This window comes from Heterocephalus glaber, unplaced genomic scaffold (assembly GCF_053883595.1).
Source record: "Heterocephalus glaber isolate CG9 unplaced genomic scaffold, H.glaber_assembly_v1.0 deba00001606, whole genome shotgun sequence".
Classification (NCBI taxonomy): Eukaryota; Metazoa; Chordata; class Mammalia; order Rodentia; family Bathyergidae; genus Heterocephalus; species Heterocephalus glaber.
Genome location: NW_028258377.1, coordinates 18209996 through 18228500, shown reverse-complemented (window position 1 = coordinate 18228500; position 18505 = coordinate 18209996). Strand labels below are relative to the sequence as shown.

The following is an 18505-nucleotide window of genomic DNA, read 5'->3' as shown; positions in this document are numbered from 1 at the left end:
ATAGAATTCAGCAGTGAATCCATCAGGTCCTGGGCATTTTTCAGTTGGTAGCTTCATTACTATGTCCATTTCATTGCTTGTTATTGTGTTGTTAAACATTTTTGTCTTCTTGGGTTAGTTTTAGTAGTTTGTATATGTCTAGAAATCTGTCCATTTCTTTAAGATTTGCTAATTTGTTGGGATATAATTTTTCAAAATAGTTACTATCTTCTATATTTCCATAATGTCTGTGGTGATTTCACCTTTTTCATTTCCAATTACATTGATGTGAGTCTTTTCTCACTTTCTCTTGATAAGTCTGGCAAGGAGCTTATCTATTTTATTCTTTCAAAGAACCAGCTCTTCAATTCATTGATATTTTTTAGTTTTTTAATCTCGATTTCATTGATTTCCACTCCTGTCTTCATAATTTCCCTCCTTAATTTCAGTTTGGGCCTGATTTGTTATTTCTCAAGTATCTTAAGATTTTTCATAAGGTTGTCTATTTGAGCTTGCTCTGTTTTCCTAATGTGAGGATTGATCGTGATGAATTTTCCTCTTAGAACGGCTTTCATAGTGTACTAGAGGTTTTAATGAGTTGTATCATCATCATTACTTCCAAAAAATATTAAATTTTTTTCTGTGATCCATTTGGTGTTTAGGAGTATATTGTTAATTTTCCAGGACCTTTTACCTTTTCCAAAATTTCTTCTGTCATTAACTTCTATTTTCATTGCACAGTGGTCTGATAGTATGCATGGGGTAAATTCTATTTTATATTTACTTAAGCAGGCTTTGTGGACTAGTATATGATCTGCTTTTGAAAAAGTACCATGTGCTGCTGAAAAGAAAGTATACTCTGTTGTAGAAAGGTGGAATATTCTGTATACATCCATTAAGTCCCTATGTTCAAGTGTGTGATTCAGTCCTGAAATTTCTTGATTTTTTTGTCTAATTGATCTATCCCTTTGCAAAAGTGGGGAGCTAAAATCCCCTACTATGATTGTGTGTTTATCTGATCTTTTGATTTCAGCAGTTTTTGTTTTATGAAGGTAGGTGCTCCAGTATTCAGTGCATGTACATTTATCAATGTTATCTGTTCTTGATGGATTGTTTCCTTAACTAGCATGTAGTGACTTTCTTTGTTTCTCTGAATCAATTTTAGCTTGAAGTTTTCCATGTTTGATATTAGAATTGTAACCCCTTCTTGTCTTCGGGGTCCTATTGGATGAAATGTTGTTTTCTATTCTTCAATTTTTAGTCTATGAATGTCTTTTTGAATTAGATGAGTTTCTTGAATGTAGGAGATTGTTGGATTCTGTTTTTTGATCTAGTCTTCCAGTCTGTGTCTTTTAATTGGAGAGTTGAGGCCATTAATATTGAGGTATACTACTGAGATGTGTTGGTTATTTACTATCATTGCCTTCTTTATCTGTTGGTGTATCCTTTGTTTTTCTATTCCCAATTTTTTTATTGCTGTTTATCCATTGACCTCACTAGTTTCCTTTGTGTTTTTAGCTGTGTTTGGTTGTGTCTGTTGAAAATATTCTTAAGTATTTTCTCTGGAGCTTGTTTATCACTCATATTTTCTGAGCTGGTCTTTTTCATGGAAATACCTTACTTTTCCATCTGTTTTGAAGGATACCTTTGCTGAGTAAGTTATCTGGGTTGAAAGTTATTTGCTTTAAGGGCTTGAAATACTTCAAGCTCTCCTGGCCTTTAGAGTTTGCGTTGAGTAGTATGCTATGATTCTAATTGGTTTAGTGCTTTTTTTTTTTTTTTTTGAGGTATTAGGGATTGAACTCAGGACCTTGCTCTTGCAAGGCAGGTGTGGCACCACTGAGCTAAATCCCTGGCCCTAATTGGTTCAGCTTTATATGTGATTGTTTTTTGTTTTTCTCTGGCTGCTTTTAAAATTGCTTTTTGTTGGGTATCTGATGGTTTCATAAGGATATGCTTTGATGAGCTTTTTTAAAATCATAATTGTTTGGTGCTCTATAAACATCACCTATCTTATATTTGGGAAATTTTCTTCCATGGTTTCTGTAAGCCTTAGATTGGTCTTTTTGTTGTCATCTAGTACATGGTGGATAGTCTTCTCTTATTCCTTATTTTCTTTTTTGGCTTATTTGAGCGCTTTATCATAATTCACTATTTTGTCCTCAATATCAGATACTCTGTCTTCACATTGGTCATTTCTGCAAAGTATTAATTCTATATAGTTTTTGATTTCAGATATTTCTGTATGATATCTTTTTGAAAATTCCATATCCTTGCTGAATCTGTCATTCAAATTTTGAACTGTTTTGGTTAGCTCACCCAGTTTTTTTCCCTACTTCCCTGAAATTCACCATGGGCATATTGAATGAAATTGCTGTGAACTTTTGGTTCATTTCCTCTTTGAACTCATGTATTTCCTTCATCCCTTCTATTAACTATTCATAGGTTTCTGCTATCTGATATTTTTTTTCTTCCTTTGTGACCTTTTGCTCTGCCTTGGGAGAATTGAGAGGTTTCAGAGATCTGTTTCTTTGATTCCCCATTCTCCTATGTGTATATTTTACTTTTAAATTATATATGGTCCTCTATTTTTCCCCTCTTTTTTGGTGTGTGTGGGGGTATTCCTGCAGGTTGGGGACTAGAGAAATGAGAAGAGTTTGTGGCTTATATGGAGAATTTTTAGTAGGATGTTTCCTCCCCGTGAATAATTTTGAGCTCTTTATGTCCAGTGCTAGTATTTACTCCTTCTGTTTACTTTAAATAATTTCAACTCTGTCCCTCTTTTTTGCCAAAAGAATTACTTCTGGTTTTAATAGCATCTACAGGTTCAATCTTGCAACATTTCTATAAGACAGTCCTTGCAGTTACTTCCCCTCTTTGTCTATTCTATATGGACATTACCAGTGTATTATTTGTGGTTCTGCAATGAAGTAGGTGACTTGGGATAGGGAGAATGAGAGGGGGTTGGATGATGAGTTGTTAGCCACTAAGGTGGAGGTTTGCAAAGGGAAATAGTGGTAGAAGAGAAGAAAAGATTGATGTGTGTTCTGATTTTATTGGAATATTTTGAGTTGAAGGATTAGTATTGAGAGTTTTCAGAGGATATTTTGTGGGAGGAAGGGTGAGATGAGAGAAAGGGGATTTACTTTATGATTGAGGAAAGTTATGTGATTGTCATAATTTGTTAATAGGAAAATAAGCTAGGTAAGATATGAAAGAGCCTAAGGTGTGGGATGGGGAGGATTAAAAAATAATACTAGAGGGCTGGAGATTTAGCTCAGTGGTGCTGCTGCCTGCTTCGCAAGCACAGGGTCCCGAGTTCGATCCCCAGTACCAATAATAATAATAATAATAAAAAAGAAGTTAGGGGTGGCTATAAGGGACTAATTGTGGGGAGTTAAAAAACTTGAGTTCATATGTTTGGAAAAAGAGAAATAAATATATTAATGGGGGACTTGTAGGAAGATGGTGTAGCACCAGAGAGCAGCAAATCAGCCTCTCTGAGATTTGAAATCCAAACACTGGAATATAATAACTTGGGGAGGGAAAAAAAGGAGGGAGGTGGATCCCTGGGACCCAGGAAGAATCTGAAGGGAGAATTGGAGCCCACATGGAAAGTGAAAAGACAGACCTCAGTACAGACAAAGGAGAAGGCAAACTGCACTTTCTCCCTGACTCCTGGCTCAAGGCATGAGAGAAGAGGCTTGAATCTACAGAGACACAGTGAAGGTGAGTGACTCCAGAGGCCTCCACAGAGAAACACCAGTGGAATGGAGCAGTGGATGCTGTGAACTACAACAGCTGGAGAGTGACTCCAGTCCAGGTGTCCCCTGGAAAGAGTGCTTGGCCAGGTGCTATTTTAGGGAGGGACCAACTGAACCTGGGACTCAGAGCAGTGGTCTGCTGGCTTCCTCTCAGGGCTCCCAGGGAATGGGTGAGGCACAACTGTGGGAGATATAAAGGGTCAAGGATCGAAGGTCAGGCTGGCAAGAGACATTGTTTTAGGCTGAACAATTCAGGTCCCAACCCTACAACCAGATGCCAGGGTCAGCCGGAACTTCTGTGGAGCAGAAAGCATCAGAATTGGCACCCTGCCTTATCCCTACTGGGCTCTTTCTGATACCTTTGTCTACTAGAGACACCAGAGACATGTTCTGAATTGTACATTACCACAGGACCGTAGACCCCACAAGATAACCACAGGCTTGATATCACAGAGAAATCACTCACTTTTTTTTTGCTGCTTTTGTTTTATTTTCTTTTTTCTTGATTGTTTTCTTTGTGAGTGTGAACACTGTTTTTAAGGGGTTTTTTGTTTTGATTTGTTCTTGTTTTTGTTTTTTCTTCTTTCTTTCCCTTCTGCTTCTTCACCAATTTCCCAAAACTTGGGTAATCTTCCTTTGTCCTACAGCCTTGCTTCTAATCTCTTTCTCTTCTGCTATTTTTCTATTTTCTCTTTTTGTCCCTTTTAAATTTTCTTCCCAGAGGGTAAAATCACCCTACTGAGTGGATATTTACTGTATATAATTTTTTCATTTTTTTAGATTTTGTTATATAACTACAAATTTTGTACACATGGTTAAAGGTGACAAATTAACAGTTACCACAGTTTGTCATTTTCTAGACTGTATTTGATGCTGTTATTACTGATTGTATTAATTTAGTCAAGGTGACATAGCTGTTATGATTAGTTGTTCTTCCTTGTATGCCAATACTGAGATTGTCTGGGGTCATAAACAATACCATAGGACAGCATCAAGGAACTGGGTGCTAGGTCAAATAGCAGCTTCTCATTCCTAATAGTTTGAAGAGGCATGACTTTGGGACAGTCTCTAAAGCCAAAAGCCAGCTATGCCTAGAAGACATCTCTGAAAAGTAATAATTTCCTAAGGAGTTCTCGGTACTAGATAAAGCTACCTACCATAAGTAATTTACAGGCATTGACTAATAATACAAAATTTAAAAAATAGAAAATGAGAAGACACAGAAGCAAGATGCAGCCCCAGACCTCCAGTTCACCCCAAACAAATCCAGGGAGCATTGAGGTCAAAGAAATCAAAAGCCACCCAGCTGAACTTGCTGAAATAGTAGGTGCAGAAGAAAACAGATAAATGAGACTCTAGAAAAAACAAATTAGAAATAATCTCACAGAAAACTGAAGAGGTGGTAACCATAATGAAGGATATAGTTAATGAATTTGGAGTAGATGGAGATTTTTTAAAAATAGAGGAACTTAGAAAAGTGATGAAAACCATGAATGCCCAACACAGAAAAGAACTGGATTCCATGAAACAGATTTAAACATATCCAGGAAATTAAAAATTCTATTGAAAGTATACTCAGCAGAATGAACTAATGTGAGGACAGAATATCAGATCTAGAAGACAGGTTTGCAGTTAATGATCATGAAAAGAATTATTTAAAAATAGCAAGGGACCACAAAAAATCCAAAAGCTGCTAGATGATGAATAACAAGATTGATCAGAGGCAATGAAAATGCATAAGACAGTGCAAATGACATAAAAAGCATGTTTATGGGAGTAATGGCACAAAACTTCTCCAGCGTAGAAAAAGAATTTGTTATAAGATAAGTGAGGCATATAGAACTCCAATTAGCCATGATAAAAAAAAAAATCTACACCAAGGCATATAATAGTAAAGATTCCAGAAACTCAACACAAGAACAGAATATTAAAAGCTGTTACAGACAAAGAAGTCACCTATAAAGGAAAAACCATCATAATCACAATATACTTCTCACCCAAACTCTTAAGTCAAGGAGAGCTTAGAATGAAGTATTTCAAGCCCTAAAAGAAAACAACCCCCAACCCAGATTGATGTATCCTGCAAGACTGTCTTTCAAAATTGAAGAAATAAGATACTTCCATGGTAACACTTGAAAAAATCCATGACCACCAAACCAGTACTCCCAAAAAGTTCTTGGGATAGTCTAGAAAAAGACAAGACAACAATTACATGAATCCCAATAGGATAAACCCACCAGGCAAGGCAAACCATTAAACAGAAGGGAAAGAAAGGGAACCAACAACAGGAAAATAACATGACCTGGATAAGTTAATACCTATCTGTTATAACCATCAATGTGAATGGTCTTGATTCACCAATCAAAAGAAACAGACACAGCGCCTGCCTCGCAAGCGCAAGGTCCCAAGTTTGATCCCTGGTACCAAAAAAAAAAAAAAAAAAAGAAACAGACTGGTAGAATGGATCAAGAAACAAGATCCAACAATATGCTGCATAGAAGAAAAAAGTTTAACTAAAAAAGAAATGCACACAGGGTCAGGATTTATCTCAGTGTCACCTCACCTGCCTCATAAGCACAAGGTCTTGAGCTTGATCTCCGGTACCAAAAATTAAAAAGAAAATAAGAAATGCACAGACTGAAAGTTAAAGGATGGAAAACCCAGAGAGGAACCCAGAAAAAAGCAGGTATAGCCATTCTATTTGCAGACAAAGTGGATTTCAAGCCAAGACTAATCAGAAAAGACAAAGAAGATCACGACGTACTTCTCAAGTGGAACAATCCAAGAGGCTAAGATGACAATCATATGCATACTAAATACCAACATACCTAACTACATAAAACAAACACTAGTGGACACAAAAATTCAAATAAGCATAGGACTGGGGATTTAGCTCAGTGGTGCTGCCCCCGCCTCAAAAGCACAAACAAACAAAAACATCGCAAGTGCAAGAACCTGAGTTCGATTCCCGGTACCAAAAAAAAATTAAAAAAAAAAATTTTAAATCCTCTACGCTGTGGTATGGAAAGGAGGAAATAGAAGGGAGGCAACATCCTAATGATGGTAAGGGCATGTTATATATTTAGTATGTTATGATTGTTATGAGACAAAAAGGGAGAAAAATGAAAAGGGGAAAGAAAAAATTGAGAATGAATAAGACATAGGAGAAAGAAGTCAGGTGAAGAGATATGCATAAAAATAGGAAGGATATAAAGGGGCAAAGGAGAATTCCTTTACCCTCTATAAACTATATTGGGAGAAAAAAGCCAAGAGAAAGAGAAGCACTTACACACAGACACACTCATAAAAAATGTAAAATACTGGAATAAAAGTAAAGGTGTACAGAAGGAATAAAACAGAATAAAAATTTTAAAAACTAAAAAACTGAAAACAATCAAAGTATAATAAAAGAAAGTTTTCTGTTACTTTGGTTGCATGACTGTTTGCCATAGCCCAGGGTTAAAAAGCAGCACTCAAGCCAGGACATATCTCTGTTCACAATGGAAGTCTAAGGTGGCAGTCTGCCCCCAGAATGGTGCTGGGGCCAATGTGAGCTTACAATTCTGTGTTACTCAGGCCAAATCTGGCCTCTGAGCTCAAGAGTCTAGTCTGTGTTCACCAACCCCTGCCTCTCAGCAGGACTCCTTCCAGTCTACTCTCCAACTGCCAGCAGTCTCCTGTGACTGTCCTTCCTGCATCCACTCTGGGATCTTTGCAGTGTGAAGCGGCCAAGGGGCTATGCTGGGACCCAGGCAAACTCAGCCCTTCCCTATACTGGTGTCCCCGCCCGCTCCTGCTCCACGCTGCAGCTGCGGATGCGTGTACCAAGGTCACTCACCAACTGTTGATTGTGGAAGGATGCTCTGGAAGCTATGTCCCGTGTTTTCCTTCCTGGTTCCAACTGCAGGTGATTCTTTCAGTCTCGATGCAGTATGCAGTTCTCCGGTTCTCAGTGAACAGAAAAAGTTGTTAGTTTCACTTTGCATCCCAGATGGCAAGTAGCCACCTGCTGTGCACAGCGCTGCAGTCTCTCCTCTGGTATGATCTATTTCTTCTGTTATCACTTAATCCTATTTTCTTCTCCTCTGTCAGTTCCCTCCGGGTTCCCAGGTAATCACCATTCACTTGGTTTCTCTCCAAGCTGTTGTTTTCCAGACACCAGACACTTTGTCTTAGAGAAGCTGAGTTGCTGTCACTTACTGCTTGGCCATTTTCATGATTTTTTAAAATTTTGAGACAGGGTATTGCTAGGTTGCTAAGTTGCTCAGGGTAGGCTGGAACTTATGGTCCTCCTGCCTCAGGCTCCCAGAATGCTGGGATTGCAAACATGCAACACCACTCCGGAATCATACTATTTTGTCCTTTTCTTTCTCATCTGGTTCATGCCATTCAAGTCCTATGAGTAACTTATCATCAGAACTACTTTGCACCTGTTTGGGGAGGGAAATTTGCTAAAATAATTTGTCGATAAGAACATTTACTTCAATTACAGAGTCCATATTTTATTCACTTGTAACTTTTTTTTTTTTTGAGACAGGGTCTCACAATGTAGTTCAGGCTGGCACTGAACTCACTATGTAGCACAGGATGGCCTTGAACTCACAGCGATCCTCCTGCCTCAGTCTCCCAAGGGCTGGGATTACAGGCATGCACTATCATGCCCAGCACCACTTTTAACTCTAAAAGAGAATACTTGATCAGAATTTTACTCTGCATATGGCTAGGCATAAAATATATCTGTGCTAAAATGGCTCTTTGTTAATGCTTGTGAATTTAAAGCACTCTAATGCAATCATAAACTACATATAACTGATTTGCTCTTTATTATTTGTATTATTTGCATTTCAGGATGTTAGTGAAATTTCAAAATGAAACATTACAGATTCTAATTTATTTTAAGTTACAAGCTAATATCTGATGTAGACTATGAGGTATGATATCTCAATTATTTTAATATAAACTGAAATGAACGAGCACCTCTTAAACCTTTTCAGTCCTTTAGGAGGATTTTAGATTCCCAGAACCCTCTGTTGTTACTCCATTAGTTTATCACACTATTCCAACAAAACCAGAGACAATATGGGAGGGAAAGGATCATCACAGATAAGGATCAGGCGATCAGCTTTTAAGGTTCAGAACTTGAATACTGTCAGGGAATCCAAGTCCAAGCAGGCTCGAGGACCCAAGTCCACTGATTGACTTCCCAGGACCTCTATCGGCATCTTACCTTCTTGTGTGAGTTCCAGCACACCTGCATCTAGTCACATGGCAGTTTACATATAGTACTTCCAGGGCCTTTGCACTGTACCCTTTTTTATTTTTTATTTTGAGGCAGGGTCTTGCTAATTTGCCCAGGCTGGCATTGAGCTTGCAATCTTCCTGCCTCAACCTCCTGAGTAGCTGAGATTACAGGTCTGTCCCGGCCCAATGAACTTTCCTTCTGCTCTATTCATCTCTGTTAATGGATCAACACTCACTCAACTGCTTGCTCAGCTGCCAAAACCTGGGAATCGTCTGAGATTTCTCTCTTTCTCTCACTGGGCACAGAGGAGGCCCTTCATGAAGATCTACTGAATGGATAGAAAAATGGATAGAGGAAGCAGAATATCAGTACATTGATTCACCAAGAAAATGGAAAATGTGTGAAAAAGAGGGTCAGGTCAACAACATGTTATCTCTGGATGGTGCGTGGGAAGTGAGGGGCCAGCGGTGCTTTTCATCATCCTGGGCCACCTTTAGCCAAGCAGGACAGGTTGCTCTCAGCTCCCACAGCTTCCATCAGACAAGGCAGGGAACACAGGATCTGAGGTTAGGTTTCTAAGGTATAATAACTTTCCTTCCTTGTTCGCTGCTGCTATACACTGGTTGTAGTTCCCTGGATTGAAACTGGATGGCCCCCAGTCCTGCCACTCTGCCTTTGCAGGGCAGCTCATGATGTGATTCACCAACCTTCCCGTCTGCTTTCCTGTGCTGTCCCTGACTTCTGGGGGACAGACAGGAAGTGCATCTGTGCCATATTGGAGAGGGGGGGAGATCTAGTACCATTCACAGATGGCAACTTTTTCCTTGTTCTGGGTGCCCCTTCGATCACAAATCTATCTCTTAAGTGTGCTAATTACTTACATGTGGTACAGGTAACAGGGAAAGGGAACGTTACTAGAACTCCTGCAGTGAGTCCTAGTCTCCTGCAAGCCACAACAGCACAAGGCAAATTAATTAATATATAGACAGAAATGAGAATTAGAGAAGAAGCTGGGCTTTGGGTCTGTTCAGTGCTGCTCTAGGCAGCAAAGACCCCAAGCTTGCCACACTTTTATTTGGTACATTGGGAGTAACAGAGGAGGTCCTTGTCAATAATCCTAGAACAATGAAGAATTTATGCAGATGAGGATCCTAGGTGACCAGGAATTTATGTTGATGAGGAATTTGTCCATCCCAGGATGTCTTCAGGTGATTTAATCCTGTCCTGGAGCCTCACAACATCACAGGACCATTGAGCTCTTTGCTGTGATGGGAGGCAAAAATGGAGTTATGTTTTGAAATGCCATAGCTGGCCTGTAGGCAGGAAAACTAGGCTTAATCATAATTTTAACTGTGAAATGATTTTTCCCCAAAATTATTAGAACTGCTCCCAACATATGGCATAAACAAAAATACTTTCTAAATTATCTTGGCTAGTTTAATTCAAACAATACTCTAATTTAAAATATACTGAACTAGGGGCTGGGGATTTAGCTCAGTGGTGCCACTACCTGCCTCGAAAGCGCAAGGTCCTGAGTTCAGTCCCCAGGACCAAAAAAAAATACTCAACTAAACCAGGGTGTGGGTGCACACTTGTAATCCCAGCACTTTGGAGGCTGAGGCAGGTGAGTCATGAGTTCAAGGCCAGCACAGGGTTGAGACTATGTCTCCAAACAGCAGCAGCAGCAGTAGCAGCAAAAGTAAAAACAAAAAAATCCCAAACCCCATACACATTTTAACAACACATGGAATTCAAAAAGTTAAACAGGCTGAGAGTGTAGCTTAATGGTAGAATGTTTGTCTAACATGCACAAGACTCTGGTTTCAGTCACCAGCACCAAAAATAAAAATTAAAAAAGCAACAGGATAATCCCACAACTCAAAGATAACTTTTATTAACATTTGCTGTCCCTCTTATGAGCGCCTGAGCTGGCCCACACAGTGTTCTTCCTTTTGACCACTGTTGTGGCTTATGTCTAGGTGTCCCCCCAGAGCCTCATGCAGTCTCTTTTGAAGGCAGCTAAACCTGGAATGTGTGATGCTAGAATTCAGGGCATGTGATTACTACACCACTACACCTGAGTGATTGGTTTAGCACCGCCCTAATCGTGGTAGTCTGAATAAGATAAAAGGAGCAGAAAGATCTCGTTACCTTTGCTACCTTGTGCACACCATGTTGTTTCTCTTCTGTGATGCCTGTTTGCCATCCCTGTCTTAGAGCCAGATGACTATGGGCTGAAACCTCTACGAACTATAAGCCTTTCCCCCTTAAACTTGGAGTGTCAGGTATTTTGTCTCTGCAACAAGAAAAAAGTAACTAACACAGCCACTTTCTTTGTCATCTTTGTTATTGGTCTGCTCAGACTTTCTGCTTCTTGATTTAGGAATTTATACATTTCTTCTAGGTTATCAAATTTTTTGGCATATAATTATTTGTAACAGACCTTTATGATCCTTGTATTTCTGAACTATCCTTTGCAACACTTCCTCTTTCATTTCTGGTATCATGCATTTCACTCTTTTCTCTTTTTCTTAGTCTAAGTGCTTATTGATGTTTATTTTTTTGTAAAACCAAATCTTAACTTTATTGATTTTTTCTCTCATTTTTTTCTGTTCTCTTATTTGACTTATTTCTACACTAACCTTTGTTACCTCTTTCTTCTGCTACCCCTGGGTTTAGTCTACTCTTATATTTCTAGTTCTTTGAGATGTAATGCTGATTTTTTTAAAAAATGGGTTCTTTCTTCTTTTTTAACGTAGGAACTTACTGTTATAAACTTCCCTCTGTAGTACTTTTGTTGCAAACAAATAGACTGTATTTTTTAGAACATTTTTAGGTTCATAACAAAATTAAGCAGGAAGAATAGGAGTTCATATAAACTCCTGCCCCAACACATGCACAACCTTCCCAAATATCAACACCCTGTATGGGCACAGTATATTTGTTACAACTGATAAACCTATGGTGACACATCATCACCACCCATGTCCACAGGTTTCATTAAGGTTCCCTCTTTGTGAGATACATTTTTATGGTTTTTACAAATGTGTGTTACATATTCACTACTGTGGTATTATATGGAATAGTTTCATTGCTTTTTTTTTAGTTTATATAAATATATTTATTGGTACATTTTAGGTATAAAATACATTTACATTTATCATTGGGTGTTTGTACCAGAACATGATGTATCTTAGTTCTTTTTTTTGGCACTGGGGATCGAACTCGGGACCTTGCGCTTGAGAGGCAGGCGCTGGAACCACTGAGCTAAATCCCTGGCCCTTTAGTTCTTATTTTTTCTCGCATTACCTGTGCATGCTTCACCCCCTCCACCCTTCCCTATTTACACAGAGTTTGATTCCATTTTTTTTTTCTCATAATTTTTCCTTTCCCTTCTTCCCTTTCCCTTTCCCCTTCCACCATCCCCAAACCCTTGGACCTTTTCTTATTTCAAATTATCAATTATTCATTTTAATCATTTTCATCCTTATTTACACTTTCAATTTCTCACACTAGAGAAACTATTCGGTATTTACACATGTGTGTCCTATTTATTTCACTTAAGAGGATGGCCTCAATTTGCACCCATTTAGCTATAAATGTCTCTAGTTTCTCATTCTTTATGGCTGAGTAGTACTCCATTTTATAAAAAAACCACATCTTTATTCAGTTTCCAGTCGATGGGCACTTGGGCTGTTTCCAAACTTTAGCTATTACAAACTGTGCCGCTATAAACATAGGTGCACATATATCGCTGTGGTATGATTCTTTTAATTCTTTTGGGAAGATCCCCAGCAGGGGAATAGCTGGGTCAAATGGGACCTCTAGTCCTAGTTCTTTGAGGTATCTCCATACTGATTTCCACAGTGGTTGTACCAATCTACATTCCCACCAACGATGGAGAAGGGTTCCTTTCTCTCCACACCCCCACCAGCATTTGTTATTGGTTGATTTCTTGATAGCAGCCATTCTTTTTGGGGTGAGGTGGAATCTCAATGTTGTTTTCATCTGCATCTCTCGAATGACCAATGATGTTGAACATTTTTTCATATATTTATTTGCTGTTTTTACTTCCTTGTCTGAGAAATGTCTGTTCATTTTGGATGCCCATTTTTGAATTGGGTCTTTGAATTTGTGGGGTCTGATTTTTTTTTCAGTTCTTTATGTATTCTTGATAGTAGACCTTTGAGCTACAGCTGCTAAATATTTCTTCCCACATTGTAGGTTGTCTGTTAGCTCTGTTGGTGGTTTCTCTTGCAGTGCAGAAGCTTTTTAAGAAGATGAGATCCCAGTTGTTGATTCTTTGTGCTAGCTCCCGTGCTACTGAAGATTTGTTCATAAAGTCTTTTCCTACACCAATGTCATCAACAGTTCTACCTAACTTATCTTCCAGCAAGTTTAGTGTTTCTAACTTAATATTTAGCTCTTTAATCCACTTCGATCTTAGTTTAGTGCATGGTGATAGGTATGGGTCTAGTTTCAGTCTTCGGCAGATTGAAATCCAGTTTTTCCAACACCATTTATTAAATAGGCTATCTTTCCTCCAATGAGGGTGGTTGGCTCCTTTGTCAAAGATGAGGTGGGTGAGTATGTCTGGAGTTGTTTCTGTATCTTCTAATCTATTCCAATGATCTTCAGGTCTGTTTCTTTGCCAGTACTATGCTGTTTTTATCACAGTAGCTTTGTAGTATAGTTTCAAGTTGGGGATTGTGATACTCCCAGCCATGTATCTGTTGCCTAGAATTGCTTTAGCTATTCTAGGTCTCTTATGGTTCCAAATGAATTTTTGGATTGTTTTCTCTAGTTCTGTGAAGTATATTGTTGGAATTTCAATTGGCATTGCATTGAATCTATATAGTAGTTTTGGAAGCATGGCCATTTTCACTATATTGGTTCTTCCTACCCAGGAACAAGGGATGTCTTTCCATTTTCTTATATCCTCTTCGATCTCCTCCTTCAGAGTGCTGTAGTTTTCAGTGTAGAGGTCTATTGCTTCCTTTGTTAGGTTGATTCCTAGATATTTCATTTTTTTTAGATGCTATTGTAAAAGGAATTATTTCCCAAATTTGTCTCTCAATGGGTCTGCTATTTGTGTATTAGAAGGCTTTTGTTTTTTGAGTGTTGACCTTATATGCAGCTGCTCTACTGAATCTGTCAATTAGGTCTAGAAGACTTTTGACAGAGTTTTTTGGGTCTTCTATGTAAAGTATCATATCATCAGCAAATAATGACAGTTTCACTTCTTCCTTTCCTATCTTTATTCCTTTTATTTCTTTCTCTTTTCTAATTACTATGGCTAATGTTTCCAGAACAATATTGAACAGGAGTGGTGATAGTGGGCATCCTTGTCTTGTTCCTGATTTTAACGTGAAAGTTTTCAGTTTTTGACCATTTAGCATGATGTTGGCTGTTGGTTTTTCATAGATAGCCTTAATCAGGTTGAGATAAAAACCTCCTATTCCAATTTTCTGTAGGGTTTTTATCATGAATGTGTGTTGGATTTTGTCAAATGCTTTTTCTGCATCTATTGAGATGATCATGTGGTTTTTGTCCTTGACTCTGTTAATATAGTGTATTTATTGATTTATGAATGTTGAACCATCCTTGCATCCCTGGGATAAATCCAACTTGGTCAGGGTGTATGATCTTCTTGATGACCCTCTGTATTCTGTTTGCCAGTATCTTGTTGAGGATTTTTGCATCTATGTTCATTAGGGAAATTGGTCTGTAGTTCTCTTTTTCAGTTGGGTGTTTCCCTGGTTTTGGAATCACAGTAACACTTGCTTCCAGGAATGAATTTGGAAGCCTTGCTTCCCTTTCAATTTCCTTGATGAGTTTAAAGAGTAATGGCATTAGTTCTTCTTTAAATGTCTTGCAGAATTCAGTAGTGAAGCCATCAGGACCTGGGCTTTTCTTTGTTGGTAAGTTTTTTATTTCATTTTCAATTTCACTCATTGTTATTGGGGTGTTTAGAATTTCTATATCTTCTTCATTTAATTTTGGCAATTTGTATGTGTCTAGGAATCTGTCCATTTCTTCTGTTTTCCATTTTATTAGAGTACAGGTTCTCAAAGTAGGTATTGATGATTCTCTGGATTTCTGCTGGATTTGTTGTGGCTTCACCTTTTTCATTCTTAATTGCATGAATTTGAGCCTTTTCTTTCCTTTTTTTGATAAGGTTGGCTAAAGGTTTATCGATTTTATTTATTCTTTCAAAAAACCAACTCTTTGATTCATTGATTTTTTGGTATCATTCTCTTAGTCTCCATTGCATTGATTTCTGCTCGGATCTTTATAATTTCCTTTCTTGTACGAGCTTTGGGTTTGTTGTGCTCTTCTTTTTCTAGGAGCTTGAGGTTCTGCCTTAAGTTATTTAACTGAGTTCTCTCTGTTGTCCTAATATGGGCATTCACTGCTATGAATTTCCCATGTAGAACTGCTTTCATTGTGTCCCACAGATTCCTGTATGTTGTACTGGCATTATCATTTACTTGTAGAAACTGTTTAATTTCTTCTTTAATTTCCTCTGTCACCCATTGGTTGTTCAGGAGGGTGTTGTTGAATTTCCATGTGTTTGTGGGCATTTTGTGGTTTCTTATGTTATTGATCTCCAATTGTATTGCATTATGGTCTGATAATATACAGGAGATAACTTTGGTTCTTTTACATTTACTTAGATATGACCTGTGAGCTAGCATGTGATCTATTTTGGGGAGTGACCTGTGTGCAGCTGAAAAGAATGTGTATTCTGATTTTGTGGGATGGAACACTCTATAAACATCTATTAAATCCATTTGTTCAATAGCTTGGTTTAGTTCTAGAATTTCATTGTTAATTTTTTTTCTTGTTGATCTGTCTATTTGTGATAGAGGGGTGTTGAGGTTCCCCACTACAATTGTATTAGTGCTTATTTGGTTTTTCATGTCCATTAATATTTGTTTTGTATAGTTGGGGACATTTGTATTTGGTGCATATATATTTAGGATTGTCATCTCTTCCTCTTGGATTATTCCTTTCACAAGGATGTAGTGACCATCTTTGTCTCTCTTAATTAGTTTTGGTTTGAAATCTACTGTGTCTCCAAATAAGATTGCTATGCCTGCTTTTTTCTGGGTTTCTGTCATGTGGAGAACTGTTTTCCATCCTTTTACTTTCAGTCTGTGGATTTCCTTTTGAGTTAGGTGTGTTTCTTGTGTACAGCATATTGCTGGATTTTGCTTCTTAATCCATTCTGTAAGTCTATTTCTTTTGATTAGTGAATTGAGGCCATTAACATTGATAGTTATAATTGACAGATATTGACTCATCCTTGTCATGATGTTTTACTCTTGTTGGCTCTTTTATTTCTTATTTTCCCCCCTTTTGCTTTAGTGTCTTCCCTTGTGTGGTGCCTTCTCTCTGCTGGGCCTCATGGAGTTGTGACCTTCATTGTCTTTTTCTAGGATATTGCTTAAAATTGTTTCGAGTGCTGTAGTTTCATTGTTTTAAAAAATTATCTATGCCTTTTATCTTCATCCTACTCTCACCTCTAATCATGGAAATCACTAATCTTTTCAGTTTGATGTATTTTAAGTCTTTTTTCTAAGTATGTGTGTATATCAATATTATTACAAAACTGGACACATATTATGCACAGTTTATTTTCTGTTTTCTTATTAAAAACTTAAATCTTTACATTATGTAAAATTTCAAACATATATAAAAAGTAGGGAGATAAGTATAATGAATCTCCAGATGCCTAACACTTGGCTTTAATAATTATTAACATTTTGTCAATTGTATTTCATTTATCTCTTCTTACCCCTTTCTCCTGAAGTATCTGTGTGTGGGAGGGTACCTGGGATTGAACCCAGGGCCTTTGCATTGAGCTACATCCCCAGCATTTTTCAGTTTTCATTTTGAGACAGGATCTCACTAAGTCACTACATTGCCAGTATGAGTTCAAACTTATGATCCTGCCTCAATATCCCAGAATGTTGGTATAATAGGTGCTCACCACCATGCCCAGACTCTGAAGTATCTTAAAACACATCTGAAGCACCATGTCATTTCATCCATAATACTGAACTATTTATGTATGTAGACTACTTTCTTTGTTTAACATGACATGAATATTTCCCCATATCATTTATCATAGTTGGAAATATTACTTTTAACAACTACCAGATATTGTCATTATATGATAAACCTTTGGGTGCATTTCTGATTATTTCCTTAGGACATCTCTAGAAGTAAATTGCAGGATTAATGGTTAAGAATTTTATAGGGCTGGGGATTTAGCTCAGTGGTTTTGCTGCCTGCCTTGCAAGCACAAGGTCCCAAGTTTGATTCCCGGTATCAAAAAAAAGAAAAGAATTTTAAAGACATGAGCAACATTATTATGAAGATGGATCAATTTATATTCCAAACAGTGGGATGTAAAAGGTCCTGTTTCTTTGATCCTTTCTCAAGTATGAGTATTACCAATTGCATTGCACAGTGTTCCACTGCAAATTACAGAATCCATTTTAGCTGGAAGCAGATTTATTACCTGTTATTAGAAAATCATTAGATGATTTGGAGGACCTGATCAAGCTCCCAGAAATGGGTCTCAGAGACACATTGCAGCATCAATTTACTGAAGGAGCCACCTCTGCCTCAGTCTGGAAGCCAGGGAATGAGAAAGTTGCCATCGCAATTACAAGCTCCAGGCTCACAGGGCCTCTGTCATGATTCATGCTATTTGAATAGATACCTTTTAACCCCCATGGAACAAGAATTGGACCCTGGATCTTCTACTACAAATGCCCTGGAGTTTCCAGGTGCTCCTATGACCTCATTGGTAGCAGAAGCAGCAGAATCAACATAATTATGGCATCTACCACCTAATTCCAATTTTCATTTTCCAAATTTCATTTAAACACACTGCTAGATGGAATATATGTCATCTGAAAAATTCCATTTCTTTGAAAGTCTGGGAAATGTAATTTTTGCTTTCCAGCTTTTAACAGGCAGTAAGACAGGATACAAAGTGGTTGGAATGCAGCTGAAAGAGCCAGTCTGAAGCATCTGCCACAGTCTATCCCTTTGGTAATGCAGAAACCCTATATAGCCTTCTGCCAGTAAATCTTCCAAATAAACATCATGAGAAAACCCGACATACTCTTCTAATGGACCTTATACAAAAAAAATCTGATTATTCCAAAAGGGCAAAGCAAATCCCACTGCATCCATCTCTGAATGATGTTCATTCCTTTCCTTGTGTAATCACATGGTTGATACCATGTTGGTTATATAGCAAATGATAAACTATATTACCATTCTATGTTAATATCCATATTTATTCTGTATAAATATAGGTGGCAGGGGAGTGTATTTTGCATACTATTTGTGATCACAAATCTCATTTCTTCAACTGGTTGTGAAGTATCCAACACTAGTCAATATTAAAAGATGTTGCTCTATATTTGGCTTGAGTCAGAATCCAACAAGGTCTGTATATTTGGTTATTTGATATGATAAATCTCTTTTATTTAACACA

General features: G+C 37.8%; 1 pseudogene across 1 annotated transcript in view; it reads left to right on the top strand.

Moving 5' to 3' along the window:
• Nucleotides 1-18505, top strand: part of LOC101702584 (small ubiquitin-related modifier 2-like) — a 45485-nt pseudogene extending 26980 nt beyond the window's left edge. The window contains exon 6 of the transcript XR_002387488.2: nt 1-18505. This exon is cut by the window's left edge and continues 11923 nt beyond it. The product of XR_002387488.2 is annotated as a small ubiquitin-related modifier 2-like (transcript).